Here is a 27,409-nt window from a genome sequence, read left to right as displayed (position 1 = left end):
ATGGGAGCAGAGGCCTGGACTTACCTGGAACCACCTCCAGGTCACTGCTGCTGGGCCAGGGTGGAGAGAGTGTGCGCTGGGCAACACCTCACGCTGAGCAGTGGAGGAGGAGCAACCTGCGCCAGTGCTGGAGTCCACGCCCTAATTCATGCTGGGAGCCAGCAGGTGAACCTGCACCAACACCCCACCACCATCTGTAGGTGGCTCTCTGCAAAGACACCCAGGAAGGAAGGAGGGAGGGAGGGATATATTTTTAGAGTGGATCATTGATACAGAGCTAGACCTGTGGGGCTCCTGGGCATAAAAACCTTCCTGAGATCCCCATTTCGTTGATTATAGGAAACAGGCTTCTTTCAGCCTCCTTGACCTCCTATAAGTTCCAACCAGCAGGTTCAAGCAGTTGTTAATTAGGGAACAGAGGGGATGATAGAGGAGAGATTGAGAGTCTAGAGAAACAACAGTGTAGCCTGGGGCAAGGTCCTGGTTTCCCATCAAGGGAACTATATCTTTGAGCTGTTTTGCAGATACTAAAGCTCCCAGTCTCCTGGAGAAGGCAATGGCACCCCACTCCAGTACTCTTGCCTGGAAAATCCCATGGACGGAGGAGCTTGGTAGGCTGCAGTCCATGAGGTCGCTAAGAGTCGGACAAGACTGAGCGACTTCACTTTCACTTTTCGCTTTCATTCACTGGAGAAGGAAATGACAACCCACTCCGGTGTTCTTGCTTGGAGAATCCCAGGGACGGTGGAGCCTGGTAGGAGGCCGTCTATGGGGTCACAAAGAGTCGGACACAACTGAATCAACTTAGCAGCAAAGCTCCCACCAGGTGAGAGAAGTTAATGGTTTAGATGATATGCTGCCCACAAGGCATGGAGATAACAGACCAGCTAGAACCAGAAAGTTGATAATGCTGACTCCCACTTGCCTCACTACCACCAAGTCAGAAAAATGTCCAGGAGCTGATCACGCCCTCTTTGAACCATTAATATAAAACTTCTCACTACCTCTCTATGTTGGGACACACAATTTTGAGGGCATTAGTCCACTGTGGCCCCCTTTGCCTGGCAAAGCAACCAAGCTATTCTTTTCTGCTTCAGCCAAAAACTCTTGTTTCCAAGGTTTAATTCAGTGTCGGATACTGAAGCCAAATTCAGCTTCAATCATTAAAGAGCAGTCAGTTCAGTTCAGTTGTACAGTTGTGTCCAGCTCTTTGTGACCCCATGGACTGCAGTACCCCAGGCTTCCCTGTCCATCACCAACTCCCAGAGCTTACTCAAACTCATGCCCATTGAGTCGGTGATATCATCCAACCATCTCATCCTCTGTCAGATTCATTCTAAAAAGTCATGTGCTCTCCATGAGATTTCTCTCATAATTTTCCCTGAAAATAGAATATTAACGTTTAGTAATTGGACAGATGGAGTAGTGGTTCCCTCAGTTTTTAGAATGTTTATCACAATGCTACCATGCTAATATACAGCTTCCTCTTCCAGTGGAAGCAGGCTATTGTAAATCCACAGATAAGTGGGATGCATAAGGAATAGTTGGACTTCCACACACATTGTGCTATGAGTGCAGTTTTGTTTATAGACTGTATAAATAGAGAATCTCAGCTGCATCATTGGAACTAAATGCTAAAGACTCTTTCTAACCCACTTCCTCCATTCAGGCAAGTATTAGAGTCACCCTAAATCAAGTGTCACACTTCCTTTCAACTTTTTTTTCTTAAAAATCAGTTTTCACACATACAAAAATTCCCAGAAATTCACTGGGATTTATGCTCAGGTGCTGTTTTCCAGGTGTTTCTGTTTTTATTTATTTATTTTTTTCCAACTACAATTTTATTTTATTTTTAAACTTTACAAAATTGTATTCATTTTGCCAAATATCAAAATGAATCCGCCACAGGTATACATGTGTTCCCTCAACTGAAAAAAGAAAAGAAAGAAATGCATACAGGAAATGGCAAGCAAAATGTTCAAAGAAATGAGTGTCTTATACAAGTATTAACATATACGCACATGTATTAAGTGAGAAAATTTCATATTTATTGAATACAGAATTTTTATCTTCTTTATATTATAGTGTCATTTAAATTATTCTTTTAGCCTAATATCATAAGAGACATTCCAATTCCCAAAGCTTTGACATCTGTGCTCTTTGCAAACCTTTGCCCAATGTTTTTATTAACTCAATTTAATAGAACCTTTTCTATGGTGACCTTAAGAATTTAATAACTCCTCAATGCAAGGACAATACCACCTGCAGGCTCCACTGGGATTAAACCGTGGTAGTTCAATATGTCTGCTGGAACGCACTGAAGACAGAAAGGAGTGGGGGAAGCAGCCACACAAATCAGTCGCTTCCCTCTAACCAACAAGTACTGCTACTATTCATGATGGTCAGTCCCAGACACATGTAGAAAATGTCTCCGGTTGCTAAGGCAATACGCAGCTCACTTGCAGCTCTTAACTAATATTAATCTAACTTTGATCGTGTCAGATAGGCTAGGATCTTCAATTCCAAAGTGTCTCTCTTCCTGACAGACACTGTGCATATCTTATAGATACGATCAATATGTTATTAGTCAACAACCTGACACTAGCCCATGAATTAATCCCTTTCTGTCAACCTGGCAGTTTCTAGTCTTTTGTAACCTCATCTTCTCAGTATGGATGGGACCCAGCTTAATCCAATTAAGATAAAATTAAACTTTTTTTCTTGTGATAATCTCCATCTATGTTAATTCAAATCTCTGAGGACAGCTGCTCCAAGCAAATAATTTTATGCTTGACCTTTTATGTGCAACATTAAAGTAGCTTTCAGATGTATGCACAGGACATCAATAAGCTGTCTCTATTGTCACCCTCCCTTAACATCCTAGTAGTGCTGGAAAAAAATTCAACTGAACGCTGGGGATTGCTAAATGACAGTGATATATTTATTTGGGTTGAAAAAAGGACTCTGTCACTTTAGCTTTGTGTTTAGTATACACAGGACCTTTGTGTTTTTGAAAAGTAAATTAATAATAAGTGGTGATCATACTGTGGGCAGTATTGTGGTTTGAAGAGCAAAAATGTAATATGCAAAACCAATCATTTATTTTCCTGGTCCTTATGTGACACTATCTGCTAAGAAATAAAGCACTAATTGGAAAGATTAGCTTCTAAATTGAGGCATTAACATTAGGCATTCTGTCATTTGACTAATGTAAAGATTATATTAGGATAGTGTCTCAAGCTTTATTCTTAAGAACCTAGAAAGCTCAGCTTTGAACCTTAGTGACTGTCATGTTTTAAAGATTGCAGATCTAGTAATCCCCAGGCCAACATTTGAAAGGGGTTTATCTCCTGGGCAAAATTGTTTCCATTTAATATCCCTTCCTTCCTCTTCTAGTGCACCCTACTCTCACCCCTTAGCTGACTTTGGTCTCCATCTAACCTCTTTTAAGGCATTTAGGGAAATCTTGCTTTCCTCTCCAAAAGAACTTGTTCTGAGGGAAAGATAAATGACAAGTCATTTCCACTTCTATGTGAGTTTAAAAAAATACATTGCCTCCTCCAGCTCTGTGAGAATAAGTCTTTGACCCTGCTACTGAGAAGTGAAATATTGATAAGGAAGCAATGAAAATAGTTTTACTTCAACAAACTCTGGATATTAGTTTTTGTTCACAGGTGATTATTGCATAGGAAGCAAAGATTCTAAAAATTGAAAATGGTCAGTGAAGACTAATTCATTTTGCTGTTTCTATCACCTGAAAAATCCATGTGTGTGTATATGTGTGTGTATATATATATATGTATACACATCAGTTCGGTTCAGTTGCTCAGTTGTGTCCAACTCTTTGCAACCCATATATACATATACATATATATATTAATATATATAGCCTATATGTTTAGTAGAAAGTGTTTTGATAGAATAGCAAATATCTATATACTTTGGCTATCTACATTTTTATAAATGACATCTGCTTGAAATTCTTGAAATTCTTTGGTATGCTCAAATATTAAACATTTTCTCATCAGTTCTGGATTATTCTGTCATTTCCCCTGTAAACAGAGAATTCCCCCATCCTCTAGCTTTTTCCTTCAAAAATTCCATGTAAGTGTGTTGAGGATTTACAATTTTCCAAGTCCCTTAGTTTATTTTTCACTTTTTCCTATCTCCTTTTTGCCTCTAGACACTCTTCCTGTTCTTTTACTTTTTTTTTTTTTTTCCTCACTGGCTTAATTCAAATGTGGACCACTGTTGCGTTCTGGACTTCCTCTTTAAGTTCACTTTATTATATTATAAGGGGGGCTGATAATGAGTAAGATAATCCAGAAAACCTCCCTTGATTCTCGCCTTCCTACTGGGGTGTGGATATGGTGGCCTGTTTAAACAGATGATTACAATACCTCACCCAGGAGTATAGAAGCCAGGATCAGTGCTTCTAATGGGAAAGCATTTCTCAGAATGCTGAGGAAGAATTAAAATGTCAAAAATCAGTAAAGTCAAATAGATTGGAGAGAAAACGAAGAACTCCCCAGCAATTGCCCAGTGAGATTAAGCCAGTTAAAATGTGTTTGGTTTTTTTTTTTTTTTCATTTTGTATGCTTTTCTTTTTTATTAAACGATTAAACAATTTTGCTATGTGAAAGCATTCTGCCATGTTATCAATTCATCCAAAAAGCAATTTCTTCTGGCTACATAAAATGCCACATTTGGGCTGTCCCAGCTAAATTAACCTTTTCTTCTTTTTTGGACACTGAGTTGGTTTCTAGGGGTTTACCTTTATATATATATATATTTTTTTTTTTTTTTTTTTGAGCAGCTAACTCTACTCAGCAAAGTTTCGTATCTCCTGGGAATGAGACCTGGGCCCAGCCTTGTCCCCAGACAGGATCCCCTGGACCTGAGACCCCCAGAGCCGAGGCACTGAGCTGACCCTGCATTTATTACTGCCAGTCCCCTCGGGTTCCAGCCCTGCAGCTGTGGGCCCTGGGAGGGTAGCAGACCTGGTGAATGGAGCCCAGGAAATGTATCAGGAGAAGTTGCTTCATTAAGGGATCCCCACAATAAAAGGATGGTTGAATCGGGTGACTCCTAAGACCATTTCCAGTGTCCTAAGGAATTACAAGTTTGCAGAGTAGTTAAATTTCTAAAATATCGGAATACTACATAGCAAACAGCGTAGTGTTTGTTTGTTTTTTTTTTTAATTTTTCAGCACTTTATTATTTTTTTTTTTGATAAATTTAACACCTTTTATTGCCATACCTCATTTTACTGTGCTTTGCTTTAGTGAGCTTTATAGATACATGTTTTTTTTTTTTTTTTCCTTGTTAATTTTCTGTTTAGTTGATCTATCCTTAAGTGTAAGTGGGGTATTAAAGTCTCCCACTATTATTGTGTTATTGTTAATTTCTCCTTTCATACTTGTTAGGATTTGTCTTACATACTGCGGTGCTCCCATGTTGGGTGGATATATATTTATAATTGTTATATCTTCTTCTTGGATTGATCCTTTGATCATTATGTAGTGACCTTCTTTGTCTCTTTTCACAGCCTTTGTTTTAAAGTCTAATTTATCTGATACGAGTATTGTGACTCCTGCTTTCTTTTGGTCCCAATTTGCATGGAAAATCTTTTTCCAGCCCTTCACTTTCAGTCTGTATGTGTCCCCTGTTTTGAGGTGGGTCTCTTGTAGACAACATATGTAGGGGTCTTGTTTTTGTATCCATTCAGCCAGTCTTTGTCTTTTGGTTGGGGCATTCAACCCATTTACGTTTGGGATCTCTACAAGAAAATGCATCCTGTGCTGGAGCTCAGAGGCCCCAGGTTCAGCCTCTGTGGGGGCCAGAGGGTAGCGCTATACTCAGGGAAGCAGGTCCAGGCCACCCGCTGCCCTCCCAGCTACCCCACACGTGGAAACTTTTTCATGGCATTTTATTTCTTATATTTTATCTTTAAAACAGCTACTTTGTTTCTTAAAACAGGGTAAACACACTTATTTCATGTCTTATGTCCAATAAACTGCAATGTCTTAATTTTGAGTGTATTTGCTGCCTACTATTTCTGCTGGCTAACTCTCATGGTTTTTTGATTCCTTGTGTGCTTTGTGATTATTAGAGCTCATGGGACTGTGAGATTTACATCTTGATTGATGTAGGAAGGAATGAATATTTAATAAAGAATTATTTATGTTCCTCCAGAAATAAATTTGTGTTTCACCAGGTTTCAACCACAAATTCAAATGAGAGCCATAAAATTATGAATCACCAGCAAAAACTTTCCCCCTTCCTCCAAGGGCCAGTTAAGATACATTTTTTGTTCCTCTGTTATGTATGTCCAGTGTACTTCTACTTCATATTTAAGAAGAGAATGTAACATGTAGATTCTAGCTAAATGTAAATTGTTTCTTATTCGATTCCCCACAAATCTGCCTACCACAAGACTTAACCTCCTGTCCCTTAATTTCCATAGTCCTCAAAAATCACAACTCCTATAAGTATAGAATTGATCTCAGCTAATCTGTAGCAAACTCATTTATTTCCAGGAATGCCTGGAGCCTTGGTGTGTCTCTTGGTCAAAACTTGACTAATTTGTACTGAATAATGATTAGTGTAGTCTCGTGCTAGAATTTGAGACAAACCAGAAGGCAAGTTGCACCAGCTTATCAAGAGTGTTTATAGAAAAATGAACAGGTTGATGGTTTGCACTTCATTTCTGTTCTCTTGCATCCCACTATTAAACACAGTAATACAGGGGAGTTTTTGCTACACTAACAGAGAAATATAAAAAGTCCTCCTCCTTCAATGAGATAAAGATGCCCCTAAGACCTAGCGAACGGCAGAGGATGAGATGGTTGGATGGCATCACCGACTCAGTGGACATGAGTTTGAGTAAACTCTGGGAGTTGACAATGGACAAGGAGGCCTGGCATGCTGCAGTCCATGGGGTCGCAAAGAGTCAGACATGACTGAGTGACTGAACTGAACTGAACTGAAGACCTAGGTAGTCTTTCTCCCCATCATGTAATGATTAACAATCTGGTGACAAACTGTGAATTGTGTAACTAAGAAGGGACTCTGGGAGCTGTATATATAAGTCTTGGACCTGTCTGATGTTTGCCTGTGCTTTTCTTCCTCCTGCTGTACATATATTTTACCTTAGTGAGTATATACCCCATGGAGTATTATGAGTCCTTTCAATCACCTGACCCTGTGTAATTGCTGCTCAACCATTTGGCCATACCCTCAGGGCAAAGCTTTCAGAACATTCTTGCCTGCTGCTCAAGTCCCAGGATTCCTGCTCTCTTTGTTTTTATCCTCCTAGAATTTCATATTTTCTTGCCAGATCAGCTTTCCATTTTTTAATATTTTAAAAATATTTTATTGAGCAGTTTTAGTTGCTTTCAGTGAGAAGGTCATTTAGGATGTCTGATATGTCATACTGACAGAAATGTAAGTCAGTGAAAATTAATATAGAGAGAAACTGTAACTAAAGGAGATACCACCCAGTATTTCCTCATCAGAATATTAAGAATTGCCTTTACTGAAATAAATTGCCAAATGCTCATTTTGCATGCCACTATTACCATCACTATTATATATACGTGCACACACAACTACTTAGCAATATGTATGTGTGTATGCAATTTATGTATAGAACAAATTAATAATTTTAAATGTTGGGGAATTTACAATGTTTCCAAAATATTTTTCAACTTAGTTGATGTAGTGGAATAATCCATTATTAGTATACTTTACTTTAACCTAAATATTATCCCATAGAAAATGACAACTTACCATGAAAGAGACTAAGCCTTGAGCATAATTTTCATCCCAATGTGAATGAATGAATATATCATCTTTTTATTGATTACAATTTGTAATAAGAAAGGAAGGGGGAAATGATGGGTTCATTGGTAATCTGGAAGAAGTCTTATGGGAACAGAGATGTATGCTAGTTCAGAAGAGGAGAAATAAGAAGAATCTAGGGAACGAAAGGCAAAGTTGATCACATGTGCTTAGTTCTGGGCCAATATGTCCTGAGAACCCATGAAGAAGTGTTGTAGTTTCACCTAAAATGCTTCAGTTGGCTAGGTTGTATCTATTTGGCAAAGTAAAGGAAAGAGGTACCTCATTGCTTTATGTATCTACCCACTTGGCTTCCTTTTAATTGGCACCTGCCCCCTATCTGAGTGGTAGGTGGCACAGACTCAGTGAGTGTTCTGCAGCTGAGCAGCTATGTTGTGTCAGCCTCCTTCAAAAAGACTCTAAGCTTCATTTTTGAGCTTCGGAGATTTTAGTTGGTTTCATTTGTAGAATATCTACAAATAAACCTTTCACCTGAAAAAAGATGAAAGACGTTTCACATAGAGAAATCATCCAGGGACCCAAACAAGGAGACAGCTGGAGATAGACTATTTAAAAATCTGTTCCGCTGGTTCTGATAACTTAAAAGAAGGATAAAAATGTCTGTATAGAGCTGAGAGGGGGGAATAAGGCACACAGTTTAGTGGCTTCCTTCCATTGGCTTTTTGTCCTTCTAGTTAGCTGAAGAGGTTATTTTCTTCTGTAAGAAACACACCGCTGTGATTTTTTTTTTTTTAAGTAAATAATAATGTTTCAAGAGCAATAGTCAATCCTTAATTGAATGTCTGGTAAAATTCTAGATCTGTCAAAATATTTTTTTGGGTTCAGATGAAACTAGACAACATTTTAATTTTAAATAAAAAACAATTAACACCCTTGTTTCCAGTTAGTTTAATGCTGAAATGGGAATGAAGGTTATCTATCAGTGGATATTTACAAGTGGCAGTTACTTTACACTATTCTTATAATCTCAGTAAACAAATGTCAGTACTTATAACAACAATAGCAGCTTTCCTACCCTCATTTTTGGGAGGTGGGTAGTAGAAGGCTTAGGAACATAAGAAGATTATAATTTTATGTTCAGATTTGTTCCCATTCCCCCATAACAGTCTACAACTATAAAGTACACACTCTCTGGAGCCGAAGTATTCACATTATCTGCCTATTAGCTCTGCAATGACAACCAAAGTATTTAAACTTTATAAGCCTCATATTCTGTATCTGTGAAATGGAGACATCACAGAGTTCTTGTACTAATTCATAGTTGAATACATGAGTTTGTGTAAAATAACTACAGTGATTAACCAAAGTTAATCCTAAGTATTAGTACTAAGTATTAGCAATAATTATCACTAAAAATTGGAAAGCTCTTTATTAACTTTTGATCAATTGATAAAGAAGATCAGGAAGAACATAAGAAATTTGGTTTTATAAACATATACCTTTAGATGAAAGAAAATTTCATTTTCTCACCATGGGAAATTAAGGACAACCTCTGAAACTCCTGGGGAAAACAGGCAAATTTCCTATCTTGTTTCCACAGATAGTAAAAATATGTATTTTATTACTTACCCAGATTGAGATGCTGAGGAAAGATAATACTGTAACTGTAACTTGGGAAAGTGGTAGAACATGGTGACTATATTGTAAGGATTCAAATGCATAACAATAAAAATTCATAAGGTTATCACTACTTGTTTCTATTGTTAGACTTATTTTTTAAGCCACACAGATCTAGAAAACATTTTTTTTTCTTATTTTAAAACGTATCATAAATCATAGTTGTGCTGTTGCTGCTGCTGCTAAGTCGCTTCAGTCGTGTCCGACTCTGTGCAACCCCAAAGACGACAGCCCATCAGGCTCCCCCGTCCCTGGGATTCTCCAGGCAAGAACACTGGAGTGGGCCACCATTTCCTTCTCCAATGCATGAAAGTGAAAAGTGAAAGTGAAGTCGCTCAGTCTTCGACTTAGCGACCCCATGGACTGCAGCCTACCAGGCTCCTCTGTCCATGGGATTTTCCAGGCAAAAGCATAGTTGTGCAGTGTCTGTTATATACTAAATGCCCATTAAGTGACAAAGTTATCATTGTTTTTATTGTCATCCTTGTCATTATTACTATTATTAGTACAGATTGTATTTGAAAACCCAGACCTTGTTTATTTTTTTGAAATAACACTTAAATAAGATATCAAAATAATAAGTAATACACACAGTAATGGCCACCCACAGAATACTGACATTAAGCAACATTTTGTGCAGCCTTTTATTCCATAGATGAATAAGAATAGACATAAAGCTCTTTTTCATAAAATAAGTATTGGGTACTTTTATTTTACTTCATTATTAGTTTGTTTAAACAAACTTTGTGGAATGTTCCCAGAAATTCTGTTTTCAAATGTCATCCTCAAAGGTAAGAATAAATCTATTTGTCAGTAAAGAGTGTTCCCTCTCCTATATGTGTATATTACCATACTTACTGTGAATACTCAGAAAGCTGTGGGCATATTGCTAGAAAATGTTACAATACACAAGATAGTCCATTCTTTCTGCATTAAACATAAAATTGAATACTTAAATTTAAAGACAGGAGAAACTACAAATGATGTGTGAGCATATATACTTAAGTCTCTCCCTCCATCTTCCCACCTCCAAAAAATAATTTGAAACTACATCAAGGGACTTCTCCGGTGGTCCAGTGGTAAGACTTTGTGATCCAAATACAGGGGGCCTGGGTTCAATCCCTGGTCAGGGAACTAGATCCCACATGCCACAACTAAGACCCAAGCAGCCAAATAAATTTAAAAAATAAAAATTTTAAGAAATCCATCAAGCAGTGAGGAGCCAATTATTGCACAATATGTCTTAGCATTAATCACTGTCTTTATTATATAACACTTGTTCAGATGACTTTAAAACGTGAATTTTATAATTTTTAGAAACATAGTTGCTCAACATATATCAAGATGGATTTTAATGCCATTTCTGACTTACTAATGTTTAAGTACAATTTTTATCATATATATTCATAAATTGTTAAGTTATCCAACTTGAAAATCTTACTATTAATTTGTTCATGTTTTCAACAATTCCATTCCTTTCCAAGTATGCACACTTGTTTCTACTCGTGCTATAATAATAGGATTATATAAACTAAAGGTTAGTTAGCAGTTGGATACTTGACAAAGATGGCAGAGGAGCCCCTTACAAATGCCATGCTCCATTCCCCTTGTATCAAGAATCCACTGTGACCTCTAAGAGTAACACACTGTACAATCCTCCAGGTCATAAAATAATCTATATCTTCCATTTTATATGTAATATGTCAAACCCTCACTTTGCAGCATTTTTAGCTGTTGTGGTAAATTTAACAGGAGAATGAATGAAAATTTGTACACTGAAAACTCTAGGGCATTATGAGAGAAATGAAGAAGGCACAAACAACTGGAAAGATATCCATGTTATGGATTGGAAGAATTAATATTTTTAAAATGACCATACTACCCAAAGCAATCTATAGATCCAAGATCATATTTATCAAAATTCTAATGCTTTTTTTTCCCCACAGTAATAGGGAAAAAATCCTAAAATTTATATGGAACTAAAAAAGACCTCAAAAAAATAAAATAAAATAAAATAAAAAAGACCACAGTCATCTAAAGCATTTTGGGAAAAAAGAATTAAGCTAGCAGTATCACACTTCTTGATTTCAGAGTATAATACAAAGTTATAGTATTCAAAACAATATGATATTGGCATAAAAACAGACATATAGACAAACAGAACAGAATCAAGAGCCCAGAAATAAATCTATGCATATACAGTTAACTATTATTTGATAAAGAAGCCAAAAATACTCGGTGGAGTAAAGACAGTCTCTTCAATAAATGATGCTAGTAAAATTGGATATTCACACATAAAAAAATTAACCAGACTCCTATCTCATACCACTCATAAAAATTAACTATAAATGGATTAAAGGCTGAAATGTAAGACCTGAAATAATAAAACTCCTATTAAAAAGTGGGGGGAAGATTCATGACATTGGTCTTGGTGAAGAGTTCTTGGAAGTGAGGCCAAGTATATAAGAAAGAAAAACAAAAGCGAAAAAGTGGGACTACATCAAACTAAAAAACTTCTGCACAGAAAAAAAATCAATAAGATGAAAAGGTAACCGATGGAATGGGAAAAAATATTTCAAACCATCTATCAGATAATATCAAAAATATATGAGGAACTCATACACTTCAATAACAAAGAGTAAATAATCTGATTTAAAAATGGGCATAGAACCTGAATAAATATTGTTCCAAAAAAGACACACAAGTGGCCAAAATGCATAAATATATGCTAAACATCACAAGTCACAGAAGGGAAATACAAATCAAAATCATACTGAGAACTACTGCACACTTGTTAGGATGGCTATTATCAAAGAGAAGAGGCAATAAATGAGGGCAATGACATGGTGGAAAGGGAACTTTGTGCATTGTTGGTGGGAATGTAAATTGATTCAGCTTCCATGGAAAACAGCATAGATGTTCCTCAAAAATTAAAAAATAGAGCTACAGTGGGATCCAGCAATACTACTTCTGGGAATACATCTGAAGGAAATGAAATTACTCTCTTGAAAAGATATGTGCATACCCATGTTATTGCAGCGTTATTCACAATAGCCAAGACGTGGAAACAACCTAAGCATCTATTGATAGACAAATGGATAAAGAAATGTTTGTGCATAATTATAGATATATGTAATGTAATATTATGTGGCCATAAAAGAGGAAAATCCTGCCATTTGTGATGTGGATGAAACTTAAAGGAATTGCACTAAAAATGAAATAAGTCAGAGGAAAACAAGTACTGCATACTCTCACTTACATCTGAAATCTTTTTAAAAAGATACAGAAACATAATAGATTGGTGGTTGCCTGGGGCAGGGCATAGGTAAGGGAAATGGGAACTTGTTGGTTAAATGGTATAAACTTTCAGATATAAGATGAATAAATTCCAGGGATCTAATGCAAAACAATGCAAAGAAATAGAGGAAAACAACAGAATGGGAAAGACTAGAGATCTCTTCAAGAAAATTAGAGATACCAAGGGAACATTTCATGCAAAGATGGGCTCAATAAAGGACAGAAATGGTAGGGACCTAACAGAAGCAGAAGATATTAAGAAGAGGTGGCAAGAATACACAGAAGAACTGTACAAAAAAGATTTTCACGACCCAGATAATCACGATGGTGTGATAACTCATCTAGAGCCAGACATCGTGGAATGTGAAGTCAAGTGGGCCTTAGAAAGCATCACTATGAACAAAGTTAGTGGAGGTGATGGAATTCCAGTGGAGCTATTTCAAATCCTGAAAGATGATGCTGTGAAAGTGCTGCATTCAATATGCCAGCAAATATGGAAAACTCAGCAGTGGCCACAGGACTGGAAAAGGTCAGTTTTCATTCCAATCCCAAAGAAAGGCAATGCCAAAGAATGCTCAAACTACCGCACAATTGCACTCATCTCACATGCTAGTAAAGTAATGCTCAAAATTCTCCAAGCCAGGCTTCAGCAATACGTGAACCGTGAACTTCCTGATGTTTAAGCTGGTTTTTGAAAAGGCAGAGGAACCACAGATCAAACTGCCAACATCCTCTGGATCATGGAAAAAGCAAGAGAGTTCCAGAAAAACATCTATTTCTGCTTTATTGACTATGCCAACGCCTTTGACTATGTGGATCACAATAGAGTTGGACACAACTGAGCGACTGAACTGAATGCACAACATAATGGCTACAGTTTACAATGTTGTGATGTATACATAAAATGTGTTAAGAGAATGAATCTCAGATATTCTCACTATACACAAAAGGTAACTATATGAGGTTACCTTAGATGTGACTGATGTGTTAACTAACCTTATTATGATAATCACTTCAAAATATATATCAAATCATCCACACTGTACACTGTAAACTCATACAATGTTATTTTTTAAGTTTATCTCAATAAAGATGAAAAAAAGGAAGTCAGTCCTCATAAAGAGAAATATATTAACTATAATCGAGGTCCTATATAACTAAAGCCCTAGTATTAAAAACTGATGATTAAAAATGCAATCACTGTCCAAATCTTCATCTGGAAGTATGTAACAAGGGTAACTAACATTAGATCATTCAGGTTTTAAATTGCTAAATATAGATTGAAGGTATAATCACATCTTTATGAATTAGACAAATGAGAAGTTAGTTTTAGAGTAGTTGAAATTCAGTGGGCATTCAGATATCTAAAGTGCTCTCCAAGTACAAAGATATCATGCCTATATAAAATTAATTTTGGATCCCCTGGAAATCTAATATCCTAATTGCTATGTTCGTGTCACTCAAAGCTTCACTGATGTTAACCTGGTGGGAGATACTATGAGAAATTTAAAATAAGCAGAATTTGAAATAGAAGGAATTAGCACAACCATTTATTCTGTTTCAAGTTCTGCTCATTTTTAATCCAAAACAGAAGGAATTCGCACAACCATGGGCTCCCTGGTGGCTCAGATGGTAAAGAATTTGCCTGCAATGTGGGAGACCTGGGTTCAATCCCTGGGTTGGAAAGTCCCCTGGAGGAGGGCATGGCAATCCACTCCAAAATTCTTGCCTGGAGAATCATCATGGACAGAGGAGCTTGGCGGGCTACAGTCCAAGGGGTCGCAAAGAGTGGGACACGACTGAGCTACTAAGCACAGCACAACCATAGGTGACTGAGATTCAAGAACAGTATTACATGAGTTATAAAGATAGAATATCAATATCAGGCTGGTAATGGTAAAAATCAGTATAGTCAGGTTCTGACTTTTTAATGAGCCAAGTTCACAATAGTAAATTGCGGGAGTTGTACCAGATGCATATCAGAAGGGGTCAGCAAAGAGCTATCTGGGCTGGAGAAAGCATTCCATTTGAAAAGTAGAGAAGGAGGGAACTAATTTAATGTGGATTAAGTTACATGGAAAATGCTATTCCAAACCAGTATCAAATCACACCCAAGGTGACCTCTAACCTTCTGCATGTTATTTTCTCCTGGTTTCCTCCCTGTCTCTCTGAACATTTCTCTTCAGTTTTCTTCCCTGGGTCTTTTTTTTTTTTTTTTCCTGTTCTTATTGTTTAAATGCTAAGTCATGTCCAACTTTTTTGTGACCCCATGGACTATAGCCTGCCAGGCTCCTCTGTCCTTGGGATTTCCTAGGCAAAAATATTGGAGTGGGTTTCTTTTCCTCCCCCAGGGGATTTTCCCAATCCAGGGATCAAACTCATATCTCCTGCATTGGCATGTGACTTCTTTACCACTGAGACCCCTGGGAAGAACAATGTAGGGATTCAGTTCAGTTCAGTCGCTCAGGCATGTCTGACTCTTTGCGACCCCATGAATCACAGCATGTCAGGCCTCCCTGTCCATCACCAACTCCCAGAGTTCATCCAGACTCATGTGCATTGAGTCAGTGATGCCATCCAGCCATCTCATCCTGTCGTCCCCTTCTCCTCCTGCCCCCAATCCCTCCCAGCATCAGGGTTTTTTCCAATGAGTCAATTCTTTGCATGAGGTGGCCAAAGTATTGGAGTTTCAGCCTCAGTATCAGTCCTTCCAATGAACACCCAGGACTAGTCTCCTTTAGGATGGACTGGTTGGATCTCCTTGCAGTCCAAGGGACTCCCAAAAGTCCTCTCCAGCAGGATTACATTTGGTTAAATCTCACTGACAGGATTTCCAAGAGTCTGATTACAGAGATGGATCACTGGGATCAGTCAGTTCCCTCATTAGCTGTATCATCAGATTCCCACCATGGTTCTCTCACATTGAGGATGCTCAGGAAAAGACACATCATCCATGTGCTTATATAAAGCATATCCTCCCCGTCCTTCCCACCCCTCCAGACAAAAAAAAAAAAAACAAACTGCAAATTAGTTGTGATTTTCTGGCCTTTTCACTGGAAACCATAAGTCTGAGTTGGCTTATTCAAATGTTTTCTCATTTCCACAATGAGAGAACGTGGATCTTTTTTTTTTTTTTTCCTGTATGCAACCCCTTAAATATCGGTTTTCCAGAGTTCTGTCCTTGGTCTGCCTTATTCCTACTTTTCATCTTCTCCATCTCTTTATTTCAATCTATATCCTTTCATCAACTCCCACAGTGATAATTATGAACAGTATGCCAGCAGACCCTCTGTGAGCATATAAGGCAGCCTTAGTGCCAATGTGCCTTTTCTTGACAGATGGATTTCAAATAACTATCCCTATGTCTTCAACACAAAAAGGCTTCTTTTCCTTCAGACTTCTGCAATCCCATTCTCTAGGGTTAAGAATGTCTTGATCAAACTAAAGCCTGTTTTTATTATTTTTTTCACATACTCCCAGCCAAGCCACATGTTGCAAACCATAAAAACCAGTTTTATAAATCAAGAATTCACAAACCTCCATCACTAACCATTCTTTCAACACCTAGACTATCTTTCAATCAGACATTTCCAAGGAAAACAGTTTCTTCTCTTTGCTATTTCCAGTGCACACTTTCTAGTCTTTATCTTGTATTTTCAGTATTTGAAAATGCTCACCTTTTATTCCTCAAAATGTTCTATGTCAGCTTTAAGGAAGTATTCTGTCTACCTTGTTTCCTTTACTATTTTTCAGCTATGGGGTCTGTGTGTGTTGTGTGGTTTCAATATTGATTTGATGATAAATAAACATTGGTTTTCAGGAGGAAGTCAACTCTCAGTCTTGCTACTTTTCTCTCTGAATTCTTTACACAAAGGCTGTCAAATCCATGGCTTTAAGAGCTTTCTATATTTGAAGACTCCCCAGATTTGTACTTATATCCGCAAATGTGATATCTTCCCTTAGAGATTTCTTGGGCACCTAAAAATAAGCGTAAGCAAAACAAAAAAAGTACATCTTTTCCCCTAACCATGATATTTCTTGGGCTGCACCCATAACTAATAGTAACAGAAGCAAGCATCCACTTATACAAGCCTGAATATTGAAACTCATTCATAATTCTTCCCTCTACTTTACCATCTGTCATCTATCACAAAAAGTCAATAGTTTTCACTAATTTATCTTCAAAAATACAGATACCTTCTCCCCATCTTCCCTATTCCTGTTAGAATTATTGTCTCTTTCTTAGATTGCTACTATCAAACTTCTAATAATCAGTTCTAGTCTATTTTTGTCTAGTCCACTACAATCTTCTACAATGTAAGTGTGGTCAGTTCACTAATCTATGCATTTCCTTTTAGCTGTTCTACAAAATCCGTGTAGAAATGTGCAATATCTTTAAAGTCTGTATTTACTCTTCAACTATTGCTCTAGCTAGAACTCTAAGTTCTCCGTCTCCCATGTGCTCTCTCTAGCAGTAGTAATAAAATGCTTCTAATATAAATAAAACCATAATAGCAGCAAATATTTACCAGGCATTTTCTATGTGCCAAATATTGCAGTTTCCTAAATACAGGAAACTCTTGTCTCCTGTCTTTGTGTTGGATACACTTTCTTTCTAGAATGACTTTGCATTCTGTTTATTCACCAGTGCTTGTCCTTCAAACCAGGCACCAACTCTCCCTAAATTAGTGCCTCTTGCCTGTGCTCTCAAAGTATATGATTTACAATGTTTTAAAATCACAAAGATATACTACCAAAACCTTGATATGGAATTCAAAACAGTTCCAAAAATTTTAAACAATGCTTTTGTTTTTGAACACACCGAATACACACTGTAGCTCATGTATGAGGGCTGGAGGGAAAGTGTGGGTCTGCAAGGAAGGGCAGGGAGAGATTGGGCTAGGGTGTACTGAGGAAGGGGAGGCTCAGAGGAAGTCACAATCAGGGTCAAAGCACGGATACCCTGACCACTTTTCCTGGAAATAAGTGGATCGAGAAAGAACTCGGTAGTTCTATAGGCCAGCAAAAAGTCTTGGAATTAGGAACACCTGGGTGCCAGGGCCCTTTGTCCCAAACTGGGAGTCTGGCTCATATTACCTATCAAACCAACCCCAATTCAATGCCTCAGTTAGAGTCACAGTGCAGCAGTGTCTCCCCCAGGAGATCCAGCCAGTTGTGGGGGTTCAGGCTCTGTCACAAGTGGTATGCTCAGGAGCAGGACCACCCAAAGGTCAGAAACAGGGAACTTTGAATGTCTGGGCAGTAAGTTGAATGCTTTCCAGAAGTCCAAAAGCCCAGGGCACCAACACAGGCTTCTGGAGTGGCCCCTAGGTTAAAGATTTAATGAGAAACCATCTGTTTACCAAATAACACAGCTAAAGCATTTTATACACAACATTATATCATTTCGGGAGTAGGAAATGGCAACCCACTCCAGGATTCTTGCCTGGAAACAGGCAAGAGGAACAGAGGAACCTGGTGGGCTACAGTCCGTCGGGTCCCAAGAGTTGGGTATGACGAGCTTTCATTTTATATCATTTACATTTGGCACATAAACTTAAAGGCTTCTAAATGAACTGAGACTTAAATATCTAGATAATTAATGAGAAATTGAGGTTTTTTTACTTTAGAGACTTGGTCTTAATTATATTCATGGTTGTTTTAGCAATGCATCAATAAATTCTACACTTAACATTTTCAGTTCAGTTCAGTCGCTCAGTCATGTCTGACTCTTTGCAACCCCATAGACTGCAGCATGCCAGGCCTCCCTCTATCACCAACACCCAGAGTCCACTCAAACTCATGTCCATCGAATCGGTGATGCCATCCAACCATCTCATCTTCTATCATCCCCTCCTCTTCCTGCCTTCAATCTTTCCCAGCATCAGGGTCTTTTCTAATGACTCATTTCTTAGCATCAGGTGGCCAAAGTATTGGAGTTTCAGCTTCAGCATCAGTCCTTCTAATGAATATTGGGGACCTATTTCCTTTAGGATTGACTGATTGGATCGCCTTGCAGTCCAAGGGACTCTTAAGAGTCTTCTCCAACACCACAGTTCAAAAACATCAATTCTTTGGTGCTCAGCTTTCATTATAGTCCAACTCTCACATCCATACATGACTACTGGAGAAACCATAGCTTTGACTAGATGGACTTATTTTGGCAAAGTAATGCCTCTGCTTTTTAATATGCTTTCTAGGTTGGCCATAGCTTTTCTTCCAAGAAGCCAGTGTCTTTTAATTTCATGGCTGCAGTCACCATCTGCAGTGATTTTGGAGCCACCCAAAATAAACTTTCTCACTGTTTCCATTGTTTCCCCAACTATTTGCCATGAAGTGATGGGACCAGATGCCATGATCATAGTTTTCTGAATGTTGAGTTTTAAGCCAACTATTCACTATTCTCTTTCACTTGCATCAAGAGGCTCTTTAGTTCTTCTTCACTTTCTGCTATAAGGGTGGTGTCATCTGCATATCTAAGGTTATTGATATTTCTCCCGGCAATCTTGATTCCAGCTTGTGCTTCCTCCAGTCCAGCATTTCACATGATGTACTCTGCATATAAGTTAAATAAGCAGGGTGACAATATACAACCTTGAAGTACTCCTTTTCGTGTTTTGAACCAGTCTGTTGTTCCATGTCCAGTTCTAACTGTTGCTTCTTGACCTGCATTGACCTGTATACAGATTTCTCAAGAGGCTGGTCAGGTGGTCTGGTATTCCCATCTCTTGAAGAATTTTCCACAGTCAAAGGAATAAATAAATAAATAAATAAAATAAAGTCAAAGGACTTTATTGCATAGTCAATAAAGCAGAAATAGATGTTTTTCTGGAACTCTCTTGCTTTTTCGATGATCCAGCAATGTTGGCAATTTGATCTCTGGTTCCTCTGCCTTTTCTAAATCCAGCTTGAACATCTGGAAGTTCACTGTTCACATTCTGTTGAAGCCTGGCTTGGAGAATTTTGAGCAGTACTTTGCTAGCATGTAAGATGAGTGCAATTGTGCTATAGTTTGAAGTACTCTCTGGTACTTAACATTTTGTTAAAATTAAATATGTATTCACTCTATTATCTTTGGAGATGTTATTGACATCTTGGAACCAGGTATTACTGGAGTCAAGATATCAGTTTTGAGCCTATAGTTGTCCTGACAACATTTGTTCACTAATGATTTTTAAAATGAAATATAAATCCTAGCTTTTTCTGTAGTCAGCTCCATTTTAAATGTCATATTATATTTAGAACAATATGCCTAACTCTCAAGCATGTGATTCAGATATTATTCTAAAATCAATACCATAAGCAGATTTTCTCAACTTCATATGGAGAAATGATATGACACCTCAAGATCTTGTCTTGAAATTTCTCTAACATTGACGTTGAGCGTTAGTTGCTCAGTCGAGTCTAACTCTGCAATCCCATGAACTGTAGCTTGCCAGGCTCCTCTGTCCATGGGGTTTCCCAGGCTGGAAGTACTGGAGTGGGTAGCCATTCCCTTCTCAAGGAGATCTTCCCGACCCAGGGATGAACACAGGCCTCCTGCATTAGAGGCAGAAGCTTTGCCGTCTGAGCCACCAGGGAAGCCCTCTAACATTGAAACATTCCACAATCAAAGCAAAAGATAGAAGTTATTAATCACTTTCATTTTGAGCTTGAAAGTCTGAATACAGAAGTCTCTCTAACTTTTCTCCAAATGCTTTAAACCTTTAATATTGTGTAACCCAATTTCAAGCAGGTTCAAGCTATTCTGGAATACGGTTTCAACAGATGATTTTCTTTTGTGGAAAAGTAATCTAAGTATCTGACTATGGTAGGAAAAAATATATCAACATTCATGCAAAGGAACTAAACAGAAACCCACTCTCTATTCCATCAATAGTACTAAATTTACAGTTTATATGCCTTTTCCTTTGTTTATTTCTGACATATATTTATTTGTCTGATTTTTCTACCATGTTTCAGTTCAACTTCCAGGTATTATCCTTAACCTCCAGTCATACTGTGTTGTGTCACATTTATAAGAGATCTTTTACTTATAATCCAGAAATTAAAGGAATTCACTTTCAAATCACACAAAGACATCGAGTTTGTTAACAAAATTCATTAGGAATGTATGTGCTTTCATTTTTAAAAGATAATATTGAAAAATTTAAAAATCACATTAAAAATGAATAGATCATACCCTTTTATTCCATTAGCCAGAACTAATGAATAACTTGTCCTCAGGGAAGCTGAGGCTAAAGTTTACTGAGGATTGTTTGTTTTGTTTTTGTTCTAATACTCCATTGGTCACAGAGCAAAACCAAATTGTGTGACCTGTTGAATCAGTTACACACTATCAATCTACACATTTCTATAAAAGAAAGCTGTAATGCCTCCAGAGGAATTTTAGCAGTTTAAAGAACACAAAATAAATCACTAATATAACATGTCATTCCTATCTTGGTCAAGAGCTGGTAAACTCTTTGGTAGCACAAAGCTACCGCAGATTAGCTGCAAGTTGACAGTATTGTACACACTCCTCTTTCCCTGAACATTGGAGGCTGAACTGCACTTCAGGTTTTTCTATGTGTAAGTGCCAGAGAACTGAGTAGGGTAAAGGAAAAGGCTCCTCTTTGATAGGAACATTTTATCTTACTGACAGATGAAGAGCATTGTAAAGGTTTAATCAAATAATTTGTGAGCATGCATACACAATGGTACAGGGGAAATATTCTCTACAGTGATATGAGTGTCCCGGTCACTTATTTTCGAATATATTAGAGACTATATAGGAGGATCTAATGTGGCATAGACAGAAAATTTCACAGAATCAACCAGTTCTTCTTTTTCAATATCATTCTCCCTGAATCCGGTGACTTACTAATTGGATTCTTAAACCACTAAATGTTGAAGCAGATGTCATCCAATTTGAAACTATGGACAGAAGCATATCTAATAAAATTAATCTTAATACTCAAATTCCCTTCTGGATTACAGATCAACCTGATTACTCCTAGGTGAGCTATTAAACTTGAGTCCAAGATCTACCTCCTGCTGTCTCACCAGGAATCTGTCTGAGCAGCTGACAACCTGTTTCTACAGCTCAGAATTCTAACAACACTGCATATGAGCAGAAATAATACTATCTTAACTCACAATTCATTTCAGTATGTAAGCTGATAGTATAACTCATACTTTAATTCCTTCTTGTGAAAAAGTAAAAACATGAAATTAACTTGGAATTATATGTATTTGCAAATTTCAAATGTATGTATTTTTTTTTGAAAAACACAGAAAACAATTTTAGAAGACTAATGCACAAGTCCCGTAAACAAAGTAAACTAGAAAGGATATTGAATGGTAGGTGCATTAAGTCACTCATGTGTTTTAGAGCATAGTTTTATATACATGAAAAAAGCATTTATTTTCCTTCTAGTGTTCTTTAGTCTAAAATGTATTGGGACCACTTATTGTTTTATAGCTGGAATGATTTCTCTATGCAGTAATATATATTTCTGCATTTGAATTCAAATAAAGTATTTTATGACAGCTACAAGCTACAATAATATAATCAAAATTAATCATGGTAATGGTATAAAAAATATATTGGTGGCAGATGTTCATATGAAATAATTTTTGGTGCTAGTATCTTGAAGAATATTAAGCAAAATGCAATGTTACAATAATTTTCCAGTATGTACTGAATTTCACAAAATAAAGAATTTTATATAGCTTCTTTTCTGTATTTTGTATATTTTTCATTTGGAATTTTTATAAGATCATACATCTGCTTAACCAAGTAAAATTTTTGCCACATAGCCCTTAATTTTGTAGTCATAGCCCTCCTCACTATGTCTTTTCCTATCCATCAGGGAATGGTTTCCTATGAGCCACTAAAATGGGACCTTTGTTAGCAGGACACAATTGCTTCAGAAATAAAATCACTTTATGAGGTAAGAAGCATGTAAAAATCTGTTCGTATCTCAGTGTGGAGAGAGATTATAATGAACAAAAACATCAGTAAAGGAGGGAATTCTTCATACATTACCAAAGATCCTACTTTTCCTGTTTTCCTATAAGTCAAATTACTGAAACTTGTGAGTTAGAATATTAATTGCTTTAAGAAAACTGAAAACTATTCCTACTCTTTCAAAGCTATATTTATTCAGGTCATATAATTGACATCATGATAAAGTTATATCCTGGTAATGTAGATGCTGGAAAGTATGTGATCTTGATTGATATTTGTGTTCTAAATTCTTTCAGAAAATGTGTCCCCTAAACTTTTCTGCCCTTAGATTACCTACGAGAGTTTTAGTCCCTGTTGATATTCACAGCAGTTTCATGATGAGAGATTTATTTTTTAAAGTCCTTTTGACATACGAAGGTGCAAAGTGAAAGAGGAAGGATGTTAACTTGTTCCACATGGGACACAAGGCTGAAAGGTTCAAACTGTGTTGATATTCATGAAGCACAACAACCAACTCCTATTTTTTAAACACTGAACATAAGAATGTTCCACTTTACATTTCAGAGAGATTATTAGCTAAGTGATTAATTTACTAAAATGCATTCAGACTGTAGAACAATGGCCAGAAGAAGGTTGATTTAAGAAAATACCTACTGATGCTTTAACAAAGGCCAACATTGCTAAAAAAAAAAATCCAGCTCCTTAGATGGATATGATTTCCAGATGTCTTCTCTTGAAGGGATTTGTAAAACTAGGGAGCTACAAAATAGGCTTTTCTTTCTTTTCGGGGATTAATTTGATAAGAATTTTTAAAACTGTAGATGTTCATAGTTTAATGCTCAGATGTATATATTTTTTTAAATTTTTGTTTACTTTAGTCCCACTACCACTCCAATGTCTAACCTCTTCTTCCTCATATTTCAGATCTCGCAGAAACTACATCTATCAAGCCAAATTCTTTCTGAAATGCATCTCCTGCCTTAATTCCAGTTATTTTGGATTCCTGGGCTTCATTTGTTCATCATATGATTGTCTTCTCTTTGTGAGTGTAAACTCATCTATCCTTCTTGCTTCTTTATTCCCTGACCAGCCATCTGTATAGTGACACACTTTATCTGTGCTCCTATAGTAACTGATTATACATTTAAATTCTTATTTTATTTATTCATTCTATCCCCAGATTATAAATTCCTTGATAACAAAATGATCATGCATCATTGTACTGGGATTTCCTCAGGAATTAACATAATGCCTGGCATGTAGGATGTGCTCACAAAATAATTAGCTGGTTAATAAAGTGCATCTACCTATCTGCTTACACAAATCTCACCTGTCCTACAAGAAATGTATAACCACCATTGCCAAGAAAAATCTTCATACATCATAGTCTCCTTTAACTCATTCAACTCCTGAATAGATTAGCATATCAAAACAGAAAGTGATACTATTATAAATACTAACATTAACAAAACTATCCTAAAAGAGACAATAGTAATATAACTTTGGGCATTTATTGATTGCTTAACAAGTATTATGCAGTGTGTTAAGTGTGAGAAAATATGTGACCTGTCCAAAGCAATACAGCTTGGGCTGAGGTACATCAGAGAGTGAAAACAAAGCCTGTTTGAATTGAAAGTCCATTATAGTTTTTGAATACTTTAATGTATAGGCTTTATAAAGCATTTCATATTTGAACAATATAAATATTTCAATAAATATCAGTTATTATTTTGTTGTCAACTTTATCTTTCATTGCTGTCCAGTTGGTTTATTTATGAAAAACTTTGGTCTTCCCTGGAGGCTTAGACGGTAAAGCATCTGCTTACAATGCGGGAGACCCGGATTCAATCCCTGGGTCAGGAAGATCTCCTGGAGAAGGAAATAACAACCCACTCCAGTATTCTTGGAGTGGAAAATCCCACAGATGGAGAAGCCTGGTAGGCTATAGTCCATGGGGTTGCAGAGAATCGGACACGACTGACCGACTTCACTTTCACTTTCTTTCCACAATGCCAAGCACATACTTTCTCGCATAACTGTATCTAAGTTAGAAGTGATACCTTGCTGCTGTTGCTGCTGCTAAGTTGCTTCAGTTGTGTTCGACTCTGTGCGACCCCATAGACGGCAGCTCACCAGGCTCCCCCGTCCCTGGGATTCTCCAGGCAAGATCAGTGGAGTGGGTTGCCATTTCCTTCTCCAATGCATGAAAGTGAAAAGTGAAAGTGAAATCGCTCAGTCGTGTCTGACTCTTAGGGACCCCATGGACTGCAGCCTACCAGGGTCCTCTGTCCATGGGATTTTCCAGGCAAGAGTACTAGAGTGGGGTGCCATTGCCTTTTCCAGAAGTGATCCCTTAATACTTACAAAATACCAATGGAATTGAACTGGCCCCAAAACAAAGCCATAGACATCAGTACAGGTGAAAAAGATATGGATGCTGTATAGTGTTAAATGCTGAATACTTGTTATATTAAGATCACTATGAGCCTCAGTTATCTAAATGCAAATTAGACTGAATTTCTAAGTAGATATAAAATAATGTATATTCTGTAATGCAAGTCTCTGCAACAGTTTTAAAAGTTGAACTTTGTGTCTAAAAAATACATCTTTCAAATATTTGAGGTTTAAATTCCATTATATTTCTTGCCTGAAACATCAAAGCTACATGTTCTGAAAGTTATTTATAGAACCATCCCATTTATAAAATAAGGAAAATAATGTTCCTTCATTGACAGTAAGACTATGGCAAGTGTAAATGTATTCATTTCACTTTAAATCTGTGTCTCCATCTTTTTCCCAATGCCTAGAAGTCTAAGCATTCTCCTAATCACACTGTAGAAATTGTAGTCTTTTTTTTTCCCCTGACATGGCTTTTCAATTATATTAACTCTTTAATCTCTGATTTAATTTTAAAAGTTCAGTTCAGTTCAGTTCAGTCGCTCAGTCATGTCCGACTCTTTGCAACTCCATGAATCGCAGCACGCCAGGCCTCCCTGTCCATCACCAACTCCCAGACTTTACTCAAACTCATGTCCATAGAGTCAGTGATATTATCCAGCCACCTCATCCTCTGTCATCCCCTTCTCCTCCTGCCCCCAATCCCTCCCAGCATCAGGGTCTTTTCCAATGAGTCAACTCTTCACATCAGGTGTTTCAGCTTCAGCTCTAGCATCAGTCCTTCCAGTGAACACCCAGGACTGATCTCCTTTAGGATGGACTGGTTGGATCTTCTTGCAGTCCAAGAGATTCTCAAGAGTCTTCTCCAACACCACAGTTCAAAAGTATCAATTCTTCGATGCTCAGCTTTCTTCACGGTCCAACTCTCACATCCATACATGACCACTGGAAAAACCATACCCTTGACAAAATGGACCTTTGTTAGCAAAGTAATGTCTCTGCTTTTTAATATGCTATCTAGGTTGATCATAACTTTCCTTCCAAGTAGTAAGTGTCTTTTAATTTCATGGCCAAAATCACCATCTGCAGTGATTTTGGAGCCTCCAAAAATAAAATCTGACAACTGTTTCCAGTTAGGGAAAAAATAAATATTTCTAGTGCATGTAAGTTAAAGTTAATGGGTCAAAAATTAAAACTATAAACATAAACACAAAAGTTCACCAAAATTTCTGGATCTATAAGCTCCCTTCCCTTTGGGATCAAATCAAAGATATCAACAATACCAATATATCAGACCATACACTTAGTATTCAGTTCAATTCAGTTTAGTCACTCAGTCATGTTACTGTTTGCAACCCCTTGGACTGCAGCATGCCAGACCTCCCTGTCCATCACCAACTCCTGGAGTTCACTCAAACTCATGTCCATTGAGTCGGTGATGCCATCCAGCCATCTCATCCTCTGTCCTACCCTTCTCCTCCTGCCTTTAATCTTTCCCAGCATCAAGGTCTTTTCAAATGAGTCAGTTCTTCACATCAGGTGGCCAAAGTACTGGATTTTCAATTTGTCAGTATACCTCTCACCTCGCCATAACTGCAAACAGTACTGCAGCATTATCACAAGAATAACACAGTCTTCCCTGTGTCACTCACATGGAGAATCTAGTGTCTATCCTTTAATGGCACAGAATAGAGAATGATTATAAAAAGTAGTGTCTGTATTTTGGAAACTTCTTTAAAATGAATGTTCCATATCTTTAAGTGTTGATTCCTGCTTTCCTGTATGCTCAGTTGCTTCAGTTGTGTCCAACTCTTCTGCAACTATGGACTGTAGCCAGACAGGCTACAGGCATGAGTGAGTTCCCATGCGCTCCTCCGGGGTATCTTCCTGACCCAGGGATACAATCAGCATCCCTTACGGGCAGATGGGTTCTTTACCACTAGTGCCACCGACGTAGCCCAAGTGTTTGACCTTCTTTTAAAAACTTCAATGTTTGTGGGAAGACATGATTAACACAACAAGAAGGTCAGAACTGTCAATAAATATGGGACCCATTATAGTGCCTCCCTCAGGAAAATGCTGAAGAAAATTGAAATCAGCCAGCATGCTGCATACACTTGCTCCTTCTGTGGAAAGTCCATGATGAAGAGACAAGCTGAGGGCATCTGGCATTGTGATTCTTTCATGAAAATGGCAGCTGGTGGTGCCTGGACCTACAACACTGTTTCTGCTGTCACAGTATAGTCTGCCATCAAAAGACTGAAGAAATTGAAGGACCAGTAG

The 27,409-nt window shown here is 37.5% G+C and overlaps 1 pseudogene; it reads left to right on the top strand.

The window, feature by feature from the left end:
* Nucleotides 1–27,409, top strand: LOC133245177 (large ribosomal subunit protein eL43-like; annotated as a pseudogene).

Source organism: Bos javanicus, chromosome 3 (assembly GCF_032452875.1).
Source record: "Bos javanicus breed banteng chromosome 3, ARS-OSU_banteng_1.0, whole genome shotgun sequence".
NCBI classification, from domain to species: domain Eukaryota; kingdom Metazoa; phylum Chordata; class Mammalia; order Artiodactyla; family Bovidae; genus Bos; species Bos javanicus.
Note: the sequence above shows the minus strand (reverse complement) of the source record. Positions and strands in the feature narration are given on the sequence as shown.